The following is a 22,189-nucleotide window of genomic DNA, read 5'->3' on the forward strand; positions in this document are numbered from 1 at the left end:
GTAACGACGTTTCGTGTACCGTTTCCCAGTTGGTTTCACCTCTAACCGCGTTAAACGGCTGAAATGTACGTGTGTCGTGCCCATGCGACGCTAATTAAACGATAAATTCTGTTTCCGGAAACGACGTCGGTCTTCGCGACGCGAGGCCAGCTAACGATTACGCGGGAAAACCGTCTAACGAGCCGAGAAAGAAAACTAACACACGAGGAGCCAGGTATCTCGCGATATGTACACTCGCACGACGACGACTAGGTGGCCTGACGACACGGGACACGCGGTTATATATCAAACTCCGCGGCCTTAATCGGCAGTCAGATCTGAAACAGCGTGGAGGACTGAGCTTTCGCACGATGGGACACGAGCTACACGTCACTATGGTGTTGGAGGCTCGTGCTATACGGGGCACGTGTGTGATGATAATGATGATGATGATGACGACTACTACACAGGAACCTGGCGTAATGAGGACTATGAGGCGACGATTATGATACGATCACGGGTGGTCGCTGATTTTGAATGGGACTTTAATGTGGGGTAGGTCGGAAAGGGATGCACGAATGTGGGGTAAGAATGTTAGTAGGTAGATGCACCAGTGAACGAACATGTACCTGTGAATGAACAGTATATGTATAAAAATGAGTACCGTTAACCCAAAAATGTTTTATGAAATTTGAGGGTGTCTTCATTTTACCTAGGACGTAATAGAATTGTGGGGTCGCTCCTTCGTGGATTCGAGGAACTGTAGGTCTTGGGGAGTGCGTGTCTATGTTATCGGTGTGGATCAGTGTGTGCGTCACGAGGGTGTCTTCATTTTACGTAGGACGTAATAGAATTGTGGGGTCGCTCCTTCGTGGATTCGAGGAACTATAGGTCTTGGGGAGTGCGTGTCTATGTTATCGGTGTGGATCAGTGTGTGCGTGAGGAGGTCGTTTTTTCGGGGATGGAGATGCGAGGAAGAGGACTATGAATCGAGAGAGCGTCTAGTGTCAAAGTTATGTTATTCAAGTCAAGTTTATTGTGTGTGATTTTGTTTTTTCCTTATTTTTCTGTTATTAAATATTCTTGCTTTAAAAAAATATCTCTATTCACTAAAAATCCCTACAAATTCTTTAATAGAGTGAACTAAATTCTATTTGTTTCCAGTTTTTCTAAAATGGGCTAGAAAGATCTGTATTTGCATAAACATCTGTAGTCCGTTCATCACAACTTATCGAATGCAGTGTAACTTAAAAGTCACTTTTTCCCAAATGTGCTTAAAAGACCTTTATTCGAGTAACCAATTTAATTAACAGCTCTCATTCCCATACTTGTTTTCACTGTGAAAAAAAAAAGAATTCCAGACACGCCGCATTTCCCTTTCGATTTCCGAAGATCACCGCGCTAAGAGTAGGCCGTGCGCCATTATCTCCGCGGCTAAGATGGCCGGCGTTGAATTCGCGGTATGTAGATGTCCCTTTCTTTCAAGAAGATGCATTGCACGCGCGAGGCATCCGCTTCGCCCCTGCGGAGAGCACGGAAATCGGCATCGCCGGCGCAAAGAATACGAAATACCGCGAAGAATTCGCCTGGTATTATTCACCAGGCACGTGGAAAAATGCCCCGCATTAATCCTGCCGGGCAAGAGGCCGCGGATCACCTGCTCGGTATATACGGCCGGTATACGATATACAGGGTGACTCAATAACCCTGTCCACCTGAAGTATCTCCGTTATTTTTAGAAATACGAACAAAACTTTATTTACAAAAGTTGTATACTACAGAGAGGTGGAGCGTTTCTAGAGATTTCAAGAACAAGTATCTCACAAAGATACTCGAGAGTCGTCGAACAGTACAGTGATTCCTTGATGAATGCGACACGAACAGCGGCGTTATTCCCACCACTGGGGGACTCCCCTTTTGAAACCAATCAAAACAGAGTAACCAGAAACTCAGCAGTGGTGGGAATAACGTTGCTCGTGTCGCATTCATCGAGGAATCACTGTACATTTTTTTTATTCCTCATATAATAGCGGATAGTTAAACCATTTCAATGATCTCTAATACAAGATCATTCCACAATATATAAAGGAGTAAAATAAGGAGTCCTGCATCATAAGAGGACTTCAATAATCCGATAGTTCTAATGTTGCGTCGATGCAAATGGACACCACTTCGAGCATCTCCTATGATTTAAGACTAGTTACATTAGTCCTTTATTTATTATCTTCTATTGTACTAGGAATAAAAAAAAGTATAGTGTGCCATTTCAAAAATTATTACTGGCACGTTGTGGTCACTTTTGTCATTATATAACTTCTGGAAATAATATTTTTTCATATCTTTAGAAATAACGGAGATATTCTAGCTGATCAGAGCTATTGGACCACCCTGTATTTTCATATACGAACACCGGGCCAGAAGCAGCTGCTGTAACGCGCTAGGCTGTCCCAGAGATCTTGATCAACCGGAGACTCGAAACGCGCCTCCGGTTGCATTTCTCGTCGGGCGTTAAAGGGTTCCGAATTTTTGTGGGAAGCTTAGTTGTTATGTATTGTTAGACAGATTTTCCATCTCTAACTGATTGTATGACGATGGTTGGGTTACTCGTTTATATTATTTTTTTACTCATAATTATTAATTCTTTAATGAATTCTTGTAAATGAATGTGAAAATTCTATATTGTGTAATATAGTGTCTCGTATGGGTCACGAGTGACCTGGCTATCGACTTTCACCATCCATCATGCAAGGGTTAATGTTATCGAATAAGCGGTGATTGTTCATGTAGAATCGAAAGTTGCTGTTATGATGGTAAACTGATATTAGGTGTGAAAAAGAATACCAAGTATAAAAAAACTATAAAGAAGTAATACATAATACAAAAATGTACCATTAAGTTGTGTAAATACTATAAAGCTTGTAAAGGTTGACAAAATTGATTGAATATTATTATAAACAAATTACTTTGGTAATTAAATTACTAAGAAAATTGAGGTATCGGGCATTGCTACAATGCCGTCGAAGAAGATATCTTCACGAAGTAAAGCTTTTACCGTGTAAACAGGACACGAGGGACTCGGTTAGCACCCCAGGACCTATAGGTTCAAGGGCAAGTGAATTCCTTACTTATTTTACCACTCTCTTTATCCTGGCCTTTATCCCGAACACAAAACATGCTAGTCAGAACGAAAAGAAAGTATCCCGTTAATCTTAACAATTTTTTTTCATTCCGTTTTAAACCTCCTTTGGAAAATTAATTCTTTATCAATTCTCGATATCTTTTGTCATTTTAGATTGAATCTTGCACTTCGGATTTTTTAGTTTCGCAATGTTGCGTCAATTACCTGTAGCTTGTATGCAAATATTTTTATAAAAGGCCAAATTAAGTCACTTCGTTAATAATCTTTTAATTTTCTTTTAGAGGAAAGTAGACAAATATAGAATACCATTTAATTCATCGAATGTTACTCTTAGAAAATTAATTGCACCAAATAAGGGATTTTTATGGGTGTTCAGTTATATATTTATGCTCTATTTAAGAGAAGTCTTTTAAAAAGCATAAATTGTACCTAATATGGAATAGGTACTTAAACATGGAATATCGACTTTAGGTACAATATTTTCATGGAAAACAAACAAATATAGTTCCATTCTTCTTATTGATTTAGGCACTTTGGTTATAAAATCATATTTTTAAAAAAGTAAATAAAAAATACCTATTTACGTTTGATTTTTAGTTGTGGTTTACAGTACGAAAATTTGTAAATTAATTTACGGTTCACAGTTAACGTATAATATGCTACAATCTACCGATAGGTGAACACATTTTCTCGTAACGGTATCGAGATCAGTTCAATTTAATTTACGTGTTACTAAAGTAATAACTTTCCGAACAGTGCACGGAGGTTAAAGTTATTATTTCACTGTACAACTTATATTCACACACCACTAAATCTACAAAATCCACAGTCACTGTTATTAAAAATTTTTACTTCACCAATATCTATGTAAATTGTTGAATGCCAGCAGTCAAATGTCGGAAATTCCTGAAATTGTAGTAATCGAGCACTAATTAACCACTTTCGCACAGTATACACAACATTCCTCGACGCACGATATGACGCGGACTGTCCTCTGGTGCATGCACGACAGGTATAATATAACTACAGGTCGAACCCTCGGAACCCCCCGAGGCGACACCGCCCGAGGGGCGCGCGTCCTCTGTAATTCGCGCAAACACATCGCGATTTTCTCGATCCTGCCGTGCGGAAGACCTCGATCTCCCTTGCATTCCTCGGCATATGGAACGCTAATGGTTTCACGAATCATTTTTAACTCATTGCACTCTAGGAAATTATTGTTTCATTTTATAAATCATACATTTTATACAGGGTGTCTCCACGTAAGTATCACCACAAAATTTCAACGAAATTGTACAAAAAATTGTGTTTACCGTGCTGTTCTCTTCGCTTATTCTTCACATTTGTAACCCTTCGAATAAAATTATTCTAAATTTGGAAATGATTTGTTAAACAGGAACGAAAATTACATCGATGAAGAACGATCCAGGAAAGAGAAAGAGAGATTGAGGAAGAGAATATTAAGAGGGTCTTAATCGATTCTATGTTCTTCCGTTGATCCTTTTTCTATTCTCCGAACGCGCTTCCTGCGCTCCTCTTCTGCGAACGGGGACGATATAATCGGTGCCCCCCATGCAAATGCGCGATTTCTTTCTACTTCTCTTAACGCTTAAACCTGGCCCTTTCTCTCCGCTCATTGTCAGAAGAGCACCCCGAAGGTGGACGGTATCGCAAGAGTGGACAACGAGTGGGGCTCTCCTGCATCGATTACAGGATGCGCTGGCTACGTAAATGAATTACGAGTCAATTGTGCCCTGGCTATCTGCGCTACTCGGACGCAGGAAGCGAGGGTAGTCGGGATTATTTCGCTTGAACTTTTGTGCGTACTCGTTGCAACGGTATCGTCGTTTTCTCAGATGCTTGTTATTATTATTGCTAGACTGCGGATCTTTATGCAAATATCAGCCTTTCAAGATTTATTTACGGGAAGTTGAACCGAACGGAAATTTCTGCATTGCATCGAAGGTTCTATATTAGGTCCTGGACAAAATGACAACTGTATCCTACTGAAATTTATTGAACATATCGATGTAATGAATTTCAGACAATTGGGTACGCTATAAATGTATGAAATCCGCAGACTAATTATTAGACTTTGAATGTTTATGTATTTATAACATCTCTTAACTTGGAAAATGTAATAAGATAGAGGTTTTCGTAAAGTTTAATGCTATCTATGTGTTGTTAGTAACATAGTACAGCTTGTGAATTTGTATAAACATTCCCAGTCTAATTGTGTCTTTACGCATACCTTACAAATTGCATAACCAAACGAATGAATATTTGAAATGAATTATTGAACAGTCCTCCTAAAAATATAAACAATAATCTCGTATAAGGGTATACACACGAACATCCCCACTGTCCGATGAAGCAATTAAAACGTAACCACAAAACGAATCAGGCACGAGAGCCAGAAGAAAAGTAACAACGAGCTACCTCCGTGGAATTTTTCTTTCTTTTCGTCGTTCTCGCATTCCACAACAGTCCTTAATCTCCCTCGGCTTTTGCTTCTCGCTCAATCGGTTCTACCCGCTCTAAAATCCGCTATCCACTTGCTGCGCATCTTCATACTGTATCATCGTTATGTTCTTCATCCAGTGATACGATATACGGTGCAACGATGTGTCATTAGTAGACTGCGAATTTTAGGCATTTATAGCCCATAGGGCTCCGTGAAATAAAATAAAAGACAAATTCCCCGTTCGATTTTCCGGCTACAAACACGTTCCTTCGTTCCTCCAGGACATCTCGAGCCCGTTGCGTGCAACGTATGTATTTTCCGGAGCGTACCTCGATTTTATTTGGACCGTCGTGCCTCGCGTGAGATGCTCTTTCTCTCGTGGTAGGTAGAAACACGTGGTACGGCCTAACACGCCGCTCCGTAAGAAATGTAAATTTGTTCACTGGACGACGTGGTTGTCCTTCTCCCCCCTCTCTTTCTCTCACTCTTTACTCTCCTCTGGTCGTGGCGGCGTTCCTGGCTCGCGGAGCACACGGCCAGCAAAAGGGGGGGCCCCTGTGGGCGCGCAACAATTTACTGCGGTAATTATTGCAAGTTATCGAGAATTGTACAAGAAACGTTTGCATGCCCTGGCCTCAGAGAGGCAGGGGGAATTGACCATCTGGTGTTCCCATCAACACCGAGCATCCGGCCCCGTGTTACAGTTCTTGCCGCGCGGCGCGGACAGTTTACACCGCTTCGATTCCAGGGAATCAGAATCGGCGCCGCTGCTAACCGCTCGAGATCTACGCGTTTCCACGGTGCCAATGATCATGTGGGCGTTATCATTCGCGGGGTGGTTCGTAGTCGCGTGTCGGTGCGCGGGGATAACGGTCAAGTGACGCGTGATTGCGCATGGTCGAAGGCGTTCCGTGGAATTGGTATTTATTAGTGATTCGATTTGCGCCGGGGAGACCGGGGTTGAAAGTAACAGGGTTCATATTTATTTCAGGGGTCTTGTCGCTGTGAAGCCCTGAACAATTGTCATTTTTCGGGAATTTTTTTTTAGTCCACGAAATGTTCAACGTAAATTGTTGTCTATTTATTAATACACCTATTGAGAGTATGCAACAATTTTTTTTTGAAACTTTTGATAGTTTTTATTTTATATATGTATTATACCGAAGTGAACGGCTTGAAAAAAATTGTAGTGCTGGAGTAGGTGATTGGAAAAAATTATTTGACCAATTAGTCTGAAATTTTGTAGATGTTATTGAGCCATTCATTTGCCAGGGATTTCGAATTTTATATATTTATAGTCTATAGGGGTCTGTAAAATACAATAAAAGACAAAATTTTCGTCGGATCTAATCAGTTTTCTATTTTATTCTAAACCCAGTAAGATGCTTAAGAGAGAAAATAAATTTCTACAATTGCTCCTGTCTTTATAAATTACTTTAGAAACTATTATTTTGCATAAAAATCCGCAGTCCGTATACGTATGTATTCGTTTCTTCATTTTCAAATAGAAAATTACAATTTAAAAGGAAGTTACTCATCGTCACATAAAAATACTCGAACCTTTGTGCACACCATTAAAAAATTGCCTGCTAACAACCCTCCGTATCCCGAAGGCGTCGCAAAATGGCGACGCCCGGTTTCCGAGGCCAGAAAGAAAATCCTATCGTTTCAACAAATAATTGGCCGACGCTGAATCACTGAATCGATTTCGCGTCGGATTATTTGCGACTCGCGGTTCGCCGAAAAGCGTTCGTTTGTCGCGCGTGCTTCTTCCAAACATGTTCATTGTTTCAACAATGATTCATTTAACCAGTCTCGGGGCGCGCTTTCTTGCGCGCCTACCTTTCGTTCGCGGTAAGCAAACAGAGGCGGGCGTATTTTCAAATGCGCGCGCTACCGTAAGAAACCAGCAGTAACGCAACTATTTTCCGTCATTACGGAATCGCGGCGCGTACAGTGAGCCCGAGGCACGAGGCGTTTAATACCATTTTTAGAGTGTATCGTCTGCTACAAACCGAGAAGAGAGAGGATCAAGGTGCAGGAACTTGTATAGGATAAGTGTGGGTATTCCTGCGGACTTTTAGGATAGTTCTCGATAATGGCAAATAATATGTAACGTTTTTGTATTTCGAGAGCAGGAGATAGACTAAATAAAAAATTAAATAAACAGAGTAAGTATTCAACTATTGAAATTTTGACTGTAGATTCTTTTACATTGATCGACACGTTTGCTTCTTTCAAAATCTCCGATTCGATTTCTCCTCTCAGAACAAACGAGCTAAATTCGAACCCAATAATCTAGCAGTTGTTGCGCTTTTCACTTTCCTAACCAGCATTTCAGTTTTTTCTGTCTTATTAATAATCTCGATCTGCTCTTTCGTTATGACTAATTTTTAAATGAGAAATTTTCCACACATAAAATGTAATACACTCTAGATCTAGTAACAACACATTCAGAATAAAAGAAACAAAAGCGTTTCGTATCAAATGTCGAACAAACACAAGATGGTATAATATTATTGTAACCCTGACAAGAAGGCACCATTGCGAAAGAAAAAAAAAACAATTTTCCCAGATTTTCATCGAAGCATTACAACACAGAAGAACATGATGGTTCATGATGAACGACAGGAAATATTAGAACTGATTATTAAATTATTCGACTCGTTATTCACTGTTATTCTCGCCAAGTCAGACATATTCCTCCACGCGTCAGCGAAACGATTTATCACCAGGTTAAATGAAAATCTGAAACGCGGCCGGAGTCACCAGTTACTCCATTCGCAGTGCAAAGAGTTCCCTGGGTACCGTGGTATCCGAGCAAAGTGTTCAAGTAGAAGCAGCCAATGGAAGACACTTCTGCGTACACTGGAGATTACCCTGGCAGACGCCATCAACGTCTTGCCTTGCTACGGGCGCCGATGGCATTGATATGTTATCGATTTTAAAATTTCTGATCTGAAAGTCATCTCCAATCTCCACGGAAATGCCCTTAACGTGAGAAATACCGGAGGATCTTCGAAATTTTGTATCCTTTTTCGTTATTATCTTGGAAAATTGTACTCCGAAGAATATTACTGAATTTCTGAAGGACAAGTGTGTTGAGGGGTTGACGCCATCTTGGTTGCGATAAATTGGAAGATATTTTTATGAACAGTTTACAAGTTGGTCGGTCGACTTGTGTCAACTTTGAATGACATAATAAATTTAAAAGGAGCAATATTGTCTATTTTACTGTTTTTGAATTAGTGGTTAAAATATAAAAATGACAGTCTAAATTTTTTTCAGTACGAAAAATTTAGGAATAGATGCGGATAATGAAGCAACTGCAACAGAGAGATTATTAAAATTTGCTTCAACCAGTCGTACATTATCGTATATGTCCACTACGATAACTATACTATTCACGGTCGTTTCCCAAGGTATTTCGTCATTTTGAATCAATCAAAAGGAAAACACAGGAAGATATTTACTCATTCTATGAATAGTCGATTACGTATCGGTACACCCACCATTTCACGAAGCCCTATATCCCATAAATGCATAAAATCACTACTCTAGCAATCACTGACTACCACCAGCCCAAATCACCATCGTCCCGAAACTTTCTCTCCTGTATACAGGTGTTGCGGAGTCGCAGCGTAACCTCAGTCGACCCACCGGTAAATTACAAAATAACACTTCGCAAGAGGTGGCAGTTTTTTTTATCTCTCCCCTCGAAGTAGTATAATTTTCCTCACTTATCCCCTTCCCTGCTTAAGCACGAAGTTTCACAGACAACAAAGCCAGATTTTAACGAACGGTGTAATGAGCGCGCCCGCGCAGATTATCGCCCACTCTCTGCCCTCGGAACATCGATAACGGAGCATAGTTTGTCCCCCCATGGAAAACTGTTCGTGTGTTGGTCCAGCGTATTCAGAAGACGAACGACCACGTCGCGGGAAGGTCTATCCAGTCATCCTGTGGTTTCTCCATGAACATAAAGGTGACGTGCATTTGACCAGTTCTTTTTTCTCGTCTTGTGGTTCGGTTGTGTATGCACTACCGAGAAGCAGAAGCTGCCGGACACCTCCGTTGGTCATCATTCATGATTGTAACGGTGGCCAGGGTCCGTGAAAAGCGTTGGATGACAACGACCGGTAACAACGTCGTCGTAAAACGCGGATCCAGGCAACAATGGTAGTCTACTAAATTCGCGTCATGACGGGCCGAAGAGATTGAAACGATTTAGACGTAATGTCGTAAATTGAAAGTTGTTCAATTGAAGAAGTTTCAACTTTAATGAATTTCTGTCTTATATCACTGCCATTTTGTTAAAAAAATGTTGTTTCTGTATCATTCTAGTACTTTCACCTGTTTCAGCTTATAATTACCGATCCAAGTTCTCAACGGATCTGCCCTGTGTCGCGATCGTCTATATCAATATTACATTTTATTAAAAAACACACATAAATTTTAATGATTTATAATGTCTGTTTTGCATCGGCAACAGATTCAGCTCGGGCGTAAATTAGTCAGGAATCTGAGCGCCGCGCGATTATGTCGTGACTTCCTCGCCGTCAAGTCGGACTTCCTTTACGAATAATCGTGACTTATTTACCTACGAGGCGCGCGAACATTCCATGATTAATTACCACGGTCGGGGATTTCAATCATCCGCGAACGCGTATCTGCATCGAATGCAATCTCAGCCTGTCCTCGTGTCCGACATTACCCTTCGCCGTGGGTTTTAGAAATTTCATTAGCGGCCTCTCTTTAGTTGTTTTCGCGCGGTTTACCGTTCAAAGGCAATTTCTAATTATAGTTAAACATTGCTAATTTGTAATTACTCGTGGGAAACACTTCGACAGGTTTCGAACGTTTGAAAGTTAGTGGAAAGTGTCTGACATGCTTTCAAGATTGTTTCTATGCTTTTTTAAATTAGAAAGCAAGGAAACATCTTTAATTTTTTAATCGTCTTGTTACCACGACTCAATTTACTAAATTTCTTTCTTCATCTTCACACCTATCAAGTTAATTTTACTTTTTTTTCACCGAATTTTTTAAATATCTCGTTTCATCTTTTCTTTTAATATCGTCATATTATTAATATTTATACTTATCACGGTAATTTCACTAATTTCTTTCGCTAAATTTACTAATTACCTGATTTGATCTTTCCTGTTAATACCGTCATACTATTAATATTTACACCTCTAACGTTGATTTTTCTAATTTCTTTTACCGAATTGACAGAATTTCTCGTTTCATCTGTCCTTTTAATATTTGCATATTATTAATATTTATAGCTATCGCACTAATTTTTATCTGTGAAAGGGTAAAATATGCACGAGGAGTTACTTTAGAGACACGGAATTGAAAAATGCTAAATCCCGTGTGACTACTCACAGACGAGAGGTTGGTTTGTATCAGTCGTCACCGATCTCGAGCTTCTCATCCATCATTTCGCGTTCCCAACGAGACGCGTTTGCTGTCGTATCGCAAGGATGATGCAGGCGAACCAACTACCGCATGAAATCACCCGGAACGATGTCTGAGACGGTGGAACGAGATAAAACGAGGTGGAAACTTCAATCTACTTCAGGTGACCGCCGTGATGATTAATCATCCCCCCATTCCTACAGTTTTGTAGAATTTTTCCATCAATTTCACAATTAAATTTGTGCGCGTGTCTTATGTAACATCCTCTTAGACTAATAAACTGGAATGAAATTTTCACCACATCTTTGAAATTATTTCAGAATGATACTCTTTTTGTATTTTACCCGTGTTTCTTCTATATTTAACTTTTAAACTATCGACGATAAACATGTATCTATTTCGATCGGATCAAAAAATATGACAAACTTTTGAAAATATAGAAATTTATAAATTAAGTAATTCCGTGACGTAGGGTAAGGTTATTGAATTGGGAACATTCGTCATGGTTGGACCACTATTCTAACTTGTCATGTGTAAGCAATTCGCGTCGTACGATAGAAAATATGTATTGCTTATATATTGAGTTATAGTTATAACCATAAGATTTAGGAAATATCCTACTAGTTAGTTGGAAAACTACATTAGTTAGAAAACAAATTTCTATTAGTTTATATTTAGTAACAAAACTAATTTAAGTAGTCCCATTAACTTTCTAAATTAAAAAGAAATCATTGTAGGTACACAAATAGTATATTACTGTTTAAAAATATTTATTATCCGCGATAAGTATTCAAAATTCATGGGATACGGTAACGAAAAAGTCGCCCGAGTATGCTGTTAAGAAACTTTATGGGGTATTTTTTCACGTCGGAAACCATAAAGAAATTCTTCTTGTCCACGCCGATTATGACTCGCGATTTTTTTCGATACGAGACCGAGGCGAAAGCCAGGATCGGCCAGCAAGAGCAACTGAAACGGCGTAACCGAGATAATGCAACGGGATTGCATCCTTCGAATGACTCGAATACGTTTATCTCGCCGATCTAATCGGACATCGACATAATTGACACGCAACTTACAAGTTAGTACAAGTTGAGCGTATTCAATGCCATCGAGAGGCAGCGCGCCTGTTAAATGTTGAATGATCGTGAGATGGCTGCCGATAAATTCCGATGTTTTGATAACTTCTGATAAATATCTCTTCCGTTGACACATAAAGCGTTAAATAATATTTTAATACGCCCACGATTATGTCTCTTAAAACTAACAGAAAGCGTGAACATAATTTAACGATGCATACCAGTAATAACAAATTGGTCGAAAACGATCATTAAAATAAATTGGCCAGTCGCGAGACAAAATATATTTTTTGAATATTCAAATTAAATCGAAGTTTATCAACGAAAATTTGTTTTCAATATTATTTATCACGTTGCAATCTGATTTATGATCGAAAATACGCAGACAGAAATTCCTGACGAACGAAAGATTCGTATTTGAAATATTCATTCGAGCAATGAAATTGAATGTACATAATGCTTCTTTTTTTTCATACGAATTCGTCGCGTATCACCGAAAAAAGTAAATTACACGGTTTTTTTTTATGGCTGCTCGGAATTAATTCGGGGTATCGTATAAAGATATCCGCAGCTATCGAAAACGCCCCGCAGGGTATTTAATTTATTCAGCGTTGACCGGTTCCGTATTCCGCCGTAATTCTTCGTCTTGCATTCATTATTGGCACACATTTGCGGGATGCAGACGTTGTTACACGTGGCTGCTATCAGCCACCAGGCCAGTGTGATAAAATTAGAGCGATCAGCAAATTATGCGAACGCGGAACACCGTGTCTCGATTGATCTTAATGCAACGAAACGCGCGTTCTTCGGATACGTGCATGTATAATTGCGTATGTTTCCAGTACCTACCCTCTAAAGAGAATGAATAATTTTGACGATCGATATAATTGTACAAAGTATCTCGTGAAACTGTTTAAGGGGCTACATACATCTAGGTGGGTCAAAAAAATCCATTTTTAAAAAATATTTTAATTTAATAGTATATAAATATTACGTTTAAACTGTATTCCTTGAAAATTTTATTTAAAAAATCATAGGACTAGCGTAAAAACTAAAAAGTGATTTCCTCAGTATGTTTTTTTTTAAAACGGTAACCACTATGTATATCACAAAAACTAATGGACCGATTTACTTGAAATTTGGCACCGAGATTCTCAATGTAATTATCTAGATTTTGTCGTAGGATATTTTTCTAAAATCGTAGTTTATTTTTTTATAAATTAACGAAGCTCACATTTTCGGTCATAAAGTCGATTCTTATGTTCGAATGTCCACTATTTTGTGAAAAATTGATAATACAAAAATCGGATGCAAGTACTAGTTTTTGTGTTTACTTTAAGAATAATTTTTCCTCTTTTGTTTCTGACAAAAAACAACGAAAATCTGATGGTTACTGCAGACACTGTTTTTTTAAATCTGTCGTACGAGAATAGCTGCTTTTTCTTTGAATTTTTTAACGAATTAGTAAGAAGAGTATGCCATTTCCAATATACCTAACGTTCTTTTAATAAGAAAATGTATTCACCAATTATTTCTGACTGCTTAACAGACATACGAAGTTTCATCGAAATCGGAAGGGGACACTTCAGTGCCCTCCCTTGTATGTCCTCCCTTAAGTGTCCCCTTCAAGACACTATCGCCAGCACCGACTATACCCAAGTTCATAACTTCCTGTTTCATTCACCTGACCACCACGAATCGACTAGACGTTCGAAGCTAGCCGTAGTGTCTCGATTTCCCCAGCGACAGGGACGGTATCAAAGAATGCTTACTTCACCAGCGAATAAAGCCTGGTCATCGCTCGTCTGCGTCTCTCGTGACTGGTCCATTGAATGGCGAAGAAAAGAAAAGACGGCCGCGTATATATACGCTTTCGAAACAATTACGTCGTGTCGGGGATTTCTCTGAATGACGTCTACAAGCCCCATTAATGGGCCCTGGAGGCCAGGTTAAAAGGATCCCCGTGTGGTAGGTGCTCATGGAAACGGTGCGTGCTCGGCCACTAAGTAGCCTTTTCGCATGATGATTACGCAGCGAGCACGGGGGTATTACCATAATCCGATGTCCCCTGAAGAAGATCAAGCGTAACCGCGGCTTAACGGCCATCGTTCCCGTTAGAAGATGGTAACCGGGTCTGTCGCGTTCCTATCACGGATGGGTTCGCCGTTCAGAATTTACGAGATCATTGAAAAATTATGCCGATAATTGCTTGTATCTGTTTGCAAACGGATTAACCTTCGATCTATTTCTTTATTAGATTTTTTATCTCACTATACATGAATCCTTGTGGAGCCATGCGTATATACGGGGTTTTTAAATGGGTTTGGCGCCAAATTTGATACGAAAGGTCGAATAGATGAGAAAAGTGCATGGAAACCCAGGTCTGAAAATGATTTACCGAATCACCAGGAAACTATTAGTTTGTAAAATATTTTAACTTTAACTATTCGAAGTGGTGTACATCGAATCATACGCTTGGAAGTTATCGCAGTGGTTCCACGAATGAAGTTAAAAGATTTCCGAAACGATTGATTTTTTGAATTGAACAGATTTATAGTTTCTTTTATACGGAATTGCCAGCTGGATCGACTAGAGTAATAAAAAATATATGGTTGTATTTAAAAAGAAAACTAAATAGATCTTAATATGTTCTCTATGCTTTCTCCTACAAAAAAACTAGTTATGTCAAATTATGCCCTCCTCGAAATTACGTAACTTTTATTCGAAATATTTTTCACTAAAATCATTAAGTAGTTACGTCGTATGAAAGTGGTTCCAGTTACGTATTCCACTCTGTGTAAAAGTTACAATAAAACACAAAGTAGTCTGGAGGATATTTTTTTCAAATCTTCCAAGATTTTCTAAGATCTTCCAAGATCTCTGTTAGAGCTGATAACGTTGCAATGCACTCTGTTACATCTAAGTTATGATCTTGAAGTAACCTTGAAGTGACCTTGAACATCAAGAAGGTGATTAATTTTCCAGTAGCGTTAAGATGTTACGTGAATTTCCTGTTTACGTTAATAAATGGACAAAACGATATGCCTGTAGGTGATGCATTCTAAGTGTTCCGGTTCTGGTGGCATTCCTTGTATAGCAACCGGCTACGCTGCGTTAACAGATGCAGATAATCCAGTTTTACACAGATATATTCTAATTAGACTGTGAATTTTATGCATTTATAATATACGATTCTCTAAAGCACATGAAAAAAACGTTAACAAACAAAAACAGTAAATTTGTCCATGAATTTTTCTCTTAATATTAGGTGTATGCAAATGTAATATCCATGCCATTCAAGTTGGTATTGTGGTTTGTTTTAGTTGCTCTATTTTTCTCCCTATTCAAATGGAGAAACATTCCTATAAATTCCACATGAAAACTTGTTAGGGACATTTTCAAATATTTTACCCAATTCAAACAATATCTAGATTAAACGAATACCTCTAATAGAGATAGATGAACAATATGAACACCTGATAATTCAGTCTTCACAATTCTGTTCCCTGTATTTTTATACTAATACAAAAAATTGGCGGGTGAAATATTTCAAAATATCCCTAAGAATTTTTCATGTAATTAGAAGTCCTCTAATATAATTCTTCAAACTGCTGGCAATGAAACATGAAGAACGGTCGTTCCACCTCGTGAAAGACACTATTGCAGTCGTTTCGAACGCCACGGATGTCGGGAGTCTTTGATTGTTCTTGCAGTGATATGTAAATGCGAGGATAATGTAGGCGGCAGCCATTTCGAACGGTAGGTTTAGGGAAAGGTATCTGTCGACGGCCTGGATAGCTCAATTGGTTAGAGGGAGTACCGGTGAACGAGAGATCCGAGTTCGAATCTTTATCTGGCGAACCGATCGATCGATTCTTTCTCTCCCCAGAGTAACTATTTAAGTAGCTGCTCGGGGATCGGACCTGACGTCGATCGAAACTTCTGTTCGCTGACAGGTAGGGTGATGGATAATGTGTCTTTACAGGATTCGCCACTTAGACTTTATAAGCTCGTAGAAAAATTCAGTGAATAATTGACCACATCTGTTTGGAAAGAGATTAATGGATAATGAAAGAGTATTGGTGCTGTTACTTGACTCGTACTGACGAATTAAATTCTTTTAATCTTTTAAAAAAAGAGTTTGTTTAAAACCCTTAAAGATAGGGGTTGTTTTACATGAATTAAATTATTGTAACCTTTTCCGGAGAGGGTTGTTTTAAATAAATTAATCCTTTTTCACTGTGATTCATATTAAATACACATTTAAAGTATTTGAATTCATAGTATCTTCACTAACCTGTAGAATGTAATAAAATACAAATAAGCGTACAAACTTAAAAATTCTAGACCACCGTACGTCGTGTGCGTGTTCTTTAGCGCTTAACGGGAGTGACAATTCCGAGGCAAAGGGTGGTCGGAGCACCGATCGGTAGGTACCAGCGGACATATCTGTTAATTGCACGCGATCGAAAACGCTAACGAACCGTATTCGGGCGTAGGCTGCGAGCTCGTAATAACTCTACGTATCGCTCACGCGATTCATTGATGGGAACAGATATCATGCATAGCCGGGATCCCATCCGAGCGATGTCTCTCGCATTCCGATGAGAAAAACGAGCAGATCCTTGGCCATTTATCACCGGTTACTCTTAGTCTCACCAGCCAGATAACGGTTCTGATTAACGATCGCCTATCGAACATGAGAAAGGCGGACCACGAAGCTATCCCCTATTCGGCTGCACAAGCCAGTTCTGAACAATTTGTTCGGCGACTTACGATGACGGAATTAAATCCAGACGATGATGCTCACGTCGGTTGCAATATCGTAGGAAATTGTTTTCGGTGCCGTCGGACTCTGCTGGAATGTTGTTGCACAGGTGCATAGAAATTATATTATTAGAGATAGTCTAGGAAAATTGGCTGAAAACTTCTTATATTTACGAGGAAGGATAGCTTAATCCTTGTGTGGGCAACCAAAATATTCACGGTTATTAAGCAATCGAAATACCCCTATTTTGACAGACTACGTAAACATAGATAATTTTACTTTCATACTTTTCCGATTAGGGGTTCCAGGGTTAAAGGGGAGCCTGGTGTAAACGGGTTAAAAATGGACAAATATTTGGGAATTTATTGTGAAGCAAGTAATGAATCAATCTCTTGGACAGGTTGAGAATATTTTATTGTACAATTAAACCGAGTAGAAATATTTTTATTTTCACGATAAATCCATAAATATTATAGTTATAAGGACTTATGTGCAGCACGTGAGCAAAAAAGCTGTTTTACGCCGGGATATGTAACTAAAGGAATATATAGTATTAGATTAACAGATGCGAATGTATTAAAAAAATTACATATTTTCATTAATAATACAATGCGCTATATTTTGAGTATTTAATAACAGTATAATGTTTATTGTATCAAAATCATAGAACTGATATAAGTTTAATTACGTAATTGTTTTTTGTTGTATTTCGCGAAAGAAAATGAACACCACTGAAATATGAACGAGGAAAAAAAATCCGTAACACAAGAGACAAATGTTTCCTGTACAAGTGAAGGTGGAGTTTGAAGGAGCAATTACTCTGGAATTATAAAGACCCCTCCGTCAGCTTTTAATCGTGGTTTTAATTACTTTATCCTGCCTGGGTAGCATTTAACTTGTTTTGTCGATTTACGGACTGTTTAACTTTAAAGAAAAAATTCAGTATAATGTACCGTAACATCATTTAAGTTATGTTCATTCTATTTAATTACACCAAACCCTTCGGTCCGAAATCACTTACCAGCCTCGGTAGCATTCATTAACAAAAAAGGAATTCAATACACTCTAGTAAACAGAAGGTAAATCATTTATAAAAAAAAACAATTCTCACATTTTTACTAATTCGATTAAAGAATCTGAATCACAGAAAATAAGCATGGAATATGGTAATATATGTATAGGTTTTACAGAAGGTAATTAATTAATTCTCGAATACAGACCGTCCAAACCAGCGATCGTGACTCATAACTAGACGGCGGACGTTTATGCAAATATCAATCTGTATGGATTAATTTATAGATACTAGAATCAAAAGGAAACGTTTTTATTATACTAAACGTTCGATTAAATTTAATTTAAAATAAATTAATTTAATGTATATTGTATCACAAACAGTTGGGTATGTTCTGACTTCTTTTAAGTCTAATATTATGTAATAAGGTTTAGATTATAGGAAGGGAAAAATAGTTTTCTAAGAATTCTTAGAATTTTTAGTTAATAGAACGAATTCGAAAGGATAGAAAAACCACCGTTCAGGGCCTCACCTAATTCGATAAGGGAAGGTGCAACGAAGGAAACAAGCACCACAGGCATGCTAATACCACAGTCTCCCCGTAAAATAGCCAGTCAATTAGATACACTCTATCCAATTACACGAATCCCTTCAATTACCAACCGTGATTTTTAACCACGCGAAAGATTTCAATTTACGATCCACGGATCTCCACCCAGCGTGCTCCAGGCTGCACAAGCTAATAGAACCGTGCATCTACTCATCCGGCGATCGGGGTTGCTTGATTAGCACTGTCTTTACAACGGAACCGTTCGCGGGAATCGCTACATTTGCGGCGTGGCCATCGACTTGATCGCGAAAAGGTCAATCCAAATGTCAACGATTTAACTCCCGCCATAGGCGGCGATCTCCTGCTGATTAGTCGGTTACACGGAGGCGAGAGGTGATATTTTCACAGGGTCGGAGGATGTTTAGACGTAATTTGCATGCTAACGAATAACCACCGTGGATTGTACATTTAGTTTCCTATCCTCGAGATTTCGCGTTCGATAACGATACACTTGTACACCATTCATCAGGAGTAGCTAACTCGAATCGATTGTGACTTATTGGGGTCGATGCAAAAGTTTCGATGGATTTTGTGCAGATGATACGATCGTCATGGTTCTTTGGGAATAATAAACATGTCTGTAAATGTATAAGGTGTACAAATTGATTTGGTGCTTTTATGTTGAACCGTTTCGATCTCAATTTTAAATTCAAACGTTTTCCCGCTTTTTCGCGGTCTGCAAATGGCGCCCTTACGACGTTCACTGCCAGAGTGAAGAAGGTCGTACGTAACCAGACACACTTTATTCTGTTTTAAGTCATAAATAGACTGCAAAAGTTTATGCAAATTCACGATTTCAGATACAAATATAGAAAAATTTAAATAGGACAGAATTCTGAGTTCTAGTTTATTTCGAACCTAAGATGATACTTAAAAAAAAGAAACAAATTCCTATATTTGCTCTTTTCTGTATAGATTGCTTTAGAAAATATTATTTTGCATAAAAATCCGCAGTCTACTTATCAGAATAATTCCTAGCATGTCTTCCGCGGGACGTTGCTTCAGCGCGAACCGGTCATGGCTGGGCAAGAAAAGAATTTTCTTCCTGTTAGAGGGGGCATTAACGCGATGCCGTGTATCGTGGCGGTCGGCTCGGTATTATATGGACTGCGAACACCGTGGAATGATAAACAATGATTAAACGCATAATAACTGTCAGTCCGCGGCGAGAAGTGAAGAAGGGAGTTCGTCTCGAGATCGAGGAAGCGCAGACACGCACCTGGACTCGCGTCGAGTGTCCGTTGCGTTTTGATGCACGCGTGCATTTCGCGCCAGAAGACCGCGCAAGGGCCCCTTTTCAGACTCTAAAGACTCGTCCCACAAGAGAACTTTTGTTCGCGCAAGTTATACCCGCCTCTCATTAACCGCGTGGGATTTGTTACTTGGGATAATAAAAATATGATGTATTTGCGACGCGAAAGAAACACTATACGGGCGCAATGAATAATGATTCCTGCAGCCTTCACATATCAATTTATTACTGTGGGAAAACTGAATGGTGACTCTTGGAACTCTATCAATAAATTTGTTACTGAAGGATCGGAACATACAAGTGTAATTTAAAGAGGTTAGTACTAAACAGTTGTGTAGGATAGTGTTCTGTGATGTTTAATGATTTTAACCGCTTAACTCTTGTGCGGGCAACCGGATACTCTGATACGCATTTCTATATTTCCTTTAAGAAGTTCTTCTGAAATATTATGTATTTGTAACTATATACAGGGTGTTAATAAAAATTTGGGATACTTTCATAGGCTGGATCCTACGTACCAACCTAAGATGAGAATCAAGAATCACGAAATTGCATTCGAGGCTTCGTCTCCGAGTTATTAACTATTAAAAATACAGGCCGAAATAGGCGTGAAATATGTCTGACGCGATGGGTTATACTACAGGAGAAAATATACAACTACTAAAATAATTTTGCTCGGCTAGAATCACATTTTAAACCATCATGCGTCCTTGTGTTAATGATATTAAACAAATTGTTCTGGGGATCACCGTCGCATCCTCCTTGTCGCATGCTTTTAATAGAATATTTATGACGCGCGGCATTGAACGTGTCGATCTTATCAACGTGGTGTGAAGCGACTTCGAGAGAGGAAGGGATAGAGGAGAAAGACGAAAGGAAGAGGTTGGAGTTAATGCAAACCGGGTCACGACGGCCTGGCCCGGGATCACAAGTTCGTCGTCGTCGTCGTTGTCGGCGTTCGTGGTTGCATTAACATTGCTGGCACCGTCATGGTTCATCGTGAAGACATTATCGAGCCGGGGGCTATTACTTTCGGTGTCGTTTATTCGCGCATTATTTTCCATTGAAGCCCCGGTGTACTTCTGTGTGTTGCATTTAGCCGGGGGGATATTTGCTTTACTATTCAAACGTTGAAATAATTGATATTGCCACGTATTATTGCGATATCTTTTCATGGATTCATCCGTTGTTTACTGGTTTTAATAGTTAGTAAGTGAGTAATACGTCCATGACATTGGGTGGAGTGTTGACCGATAAATAATTTTTATCTAGAACGTTAAATGATTATTAACCGCAGAAAGTCCACAGAGGAGGGGATACTTTATGCCCACTATATTTCTGAATTGCTTAAGAAGTCTTATACTTACAAAAAATTGCTGATAAAACTAGTTATTTCCAATATGTTTTGCTAATTTTAATGATACACTTTATTTTTAACCCATCTTTCCTAAATGTGTTAAGAAAGTCCTTACACGTATCTCGACCACGATGACCGTTTAGAAAATATTATAAAGAAGAGATTCATTGTAAACGAGAAATATCTACAAAGAGTCGTATCTATATTCTAATATTTCCTAACAAAATCGGATATTTCCATCAATTATACATTCTAATAGTAACCATAATCTATAATAAACTTCAAACGGAAAAGAACATTATTTGATCTCTATCACGATAGTCGTTCTAACAGCAAACACTAAAGAACAGCACTTCTCACGAAGTAAGAAATATCAACGAACATCCAAGAGTCTTTGACCCCACCGAGGAATCAATTCCACGCCACTGGGTGTCGACACCGTTCCAGTCTGGTGTTATCAATATGGGTTAGCCCGATAACGAAGTAACGAACACCTGGCAAGTGGCACGGACAGATCCACCGTGCTGATAATTGGCCAATTGACGATTGTTGGCCTGAACAGAGAGATTTATCGCGTTGATAACGAAATAATTGACAACCGGCCGGTCCTACTGGCAGATTTACGGTAGCCAGCCCCGCGCATAATACGACCAGAAAAGAGGTAGGGATGTGGAGGGCAGGGAGAAGGTATATAAAGATTCCCCCCACCGGATAACGCATCTGCATGCCGGATTAAGGCCGAGCCAGAACCTCCAGGAACCGCGGACGAAACGTTCTGTGAGGTCGAAACCAGTTCTAACCGCGTGTAGTATCCGTTTAGACGGATCTAAGCGCACAACAGCATAATGCAGATTCATCTCGCAGCCGTACACTTACCCTTCCTCCCTCCCACCGCCCCCGTATCGCGAAGATATATGCCTCGTCCCCGTTCCGATAACGACGTAATTGACAAGTGGTCAGATCGTGCAATTACGCGTCATTACACGTGATTTCTTACAGATACGCGAGCACCGCGAGAATGCTTCGTTAAATCGATTTGGGCGAATCTGTTTTTTTCTAGCGAAATTATTTTCTTTTTTGTATAAAGGGTATTGTAAATATACTGCAT

General features: G+C 39.2%; 1 protein-coding gene across 1 annotated transcript in view; it reads right to left on the reverse strand.

Moving 5' to 3' along the window:
- Window positions 1–22,189, reverse strand: part of LOC107188442 (ankyrin repeat domain-containing protein 6) — a 136,436-nt gene that overhangs the window by 25,834 nt on the left and 88,413 nt on the right. The window lies entirely within an intron of this gene.

This window comes from Dufourea novaeangliae, unplaced genomic scaffold (genome assembly GCF_001272555.1).
Source record: "Dufourea novaeangliae isolate 0120121106 unplaced genomic scaffold, ASM127255v1 scaffold124, whole genome shotgun sequence".
NCBI lineage: Eukaryota > Metazoa > Arthropoda > Insecta > Hymenoptera > Halictidae > Dufourea > Dufourea novaeangliae.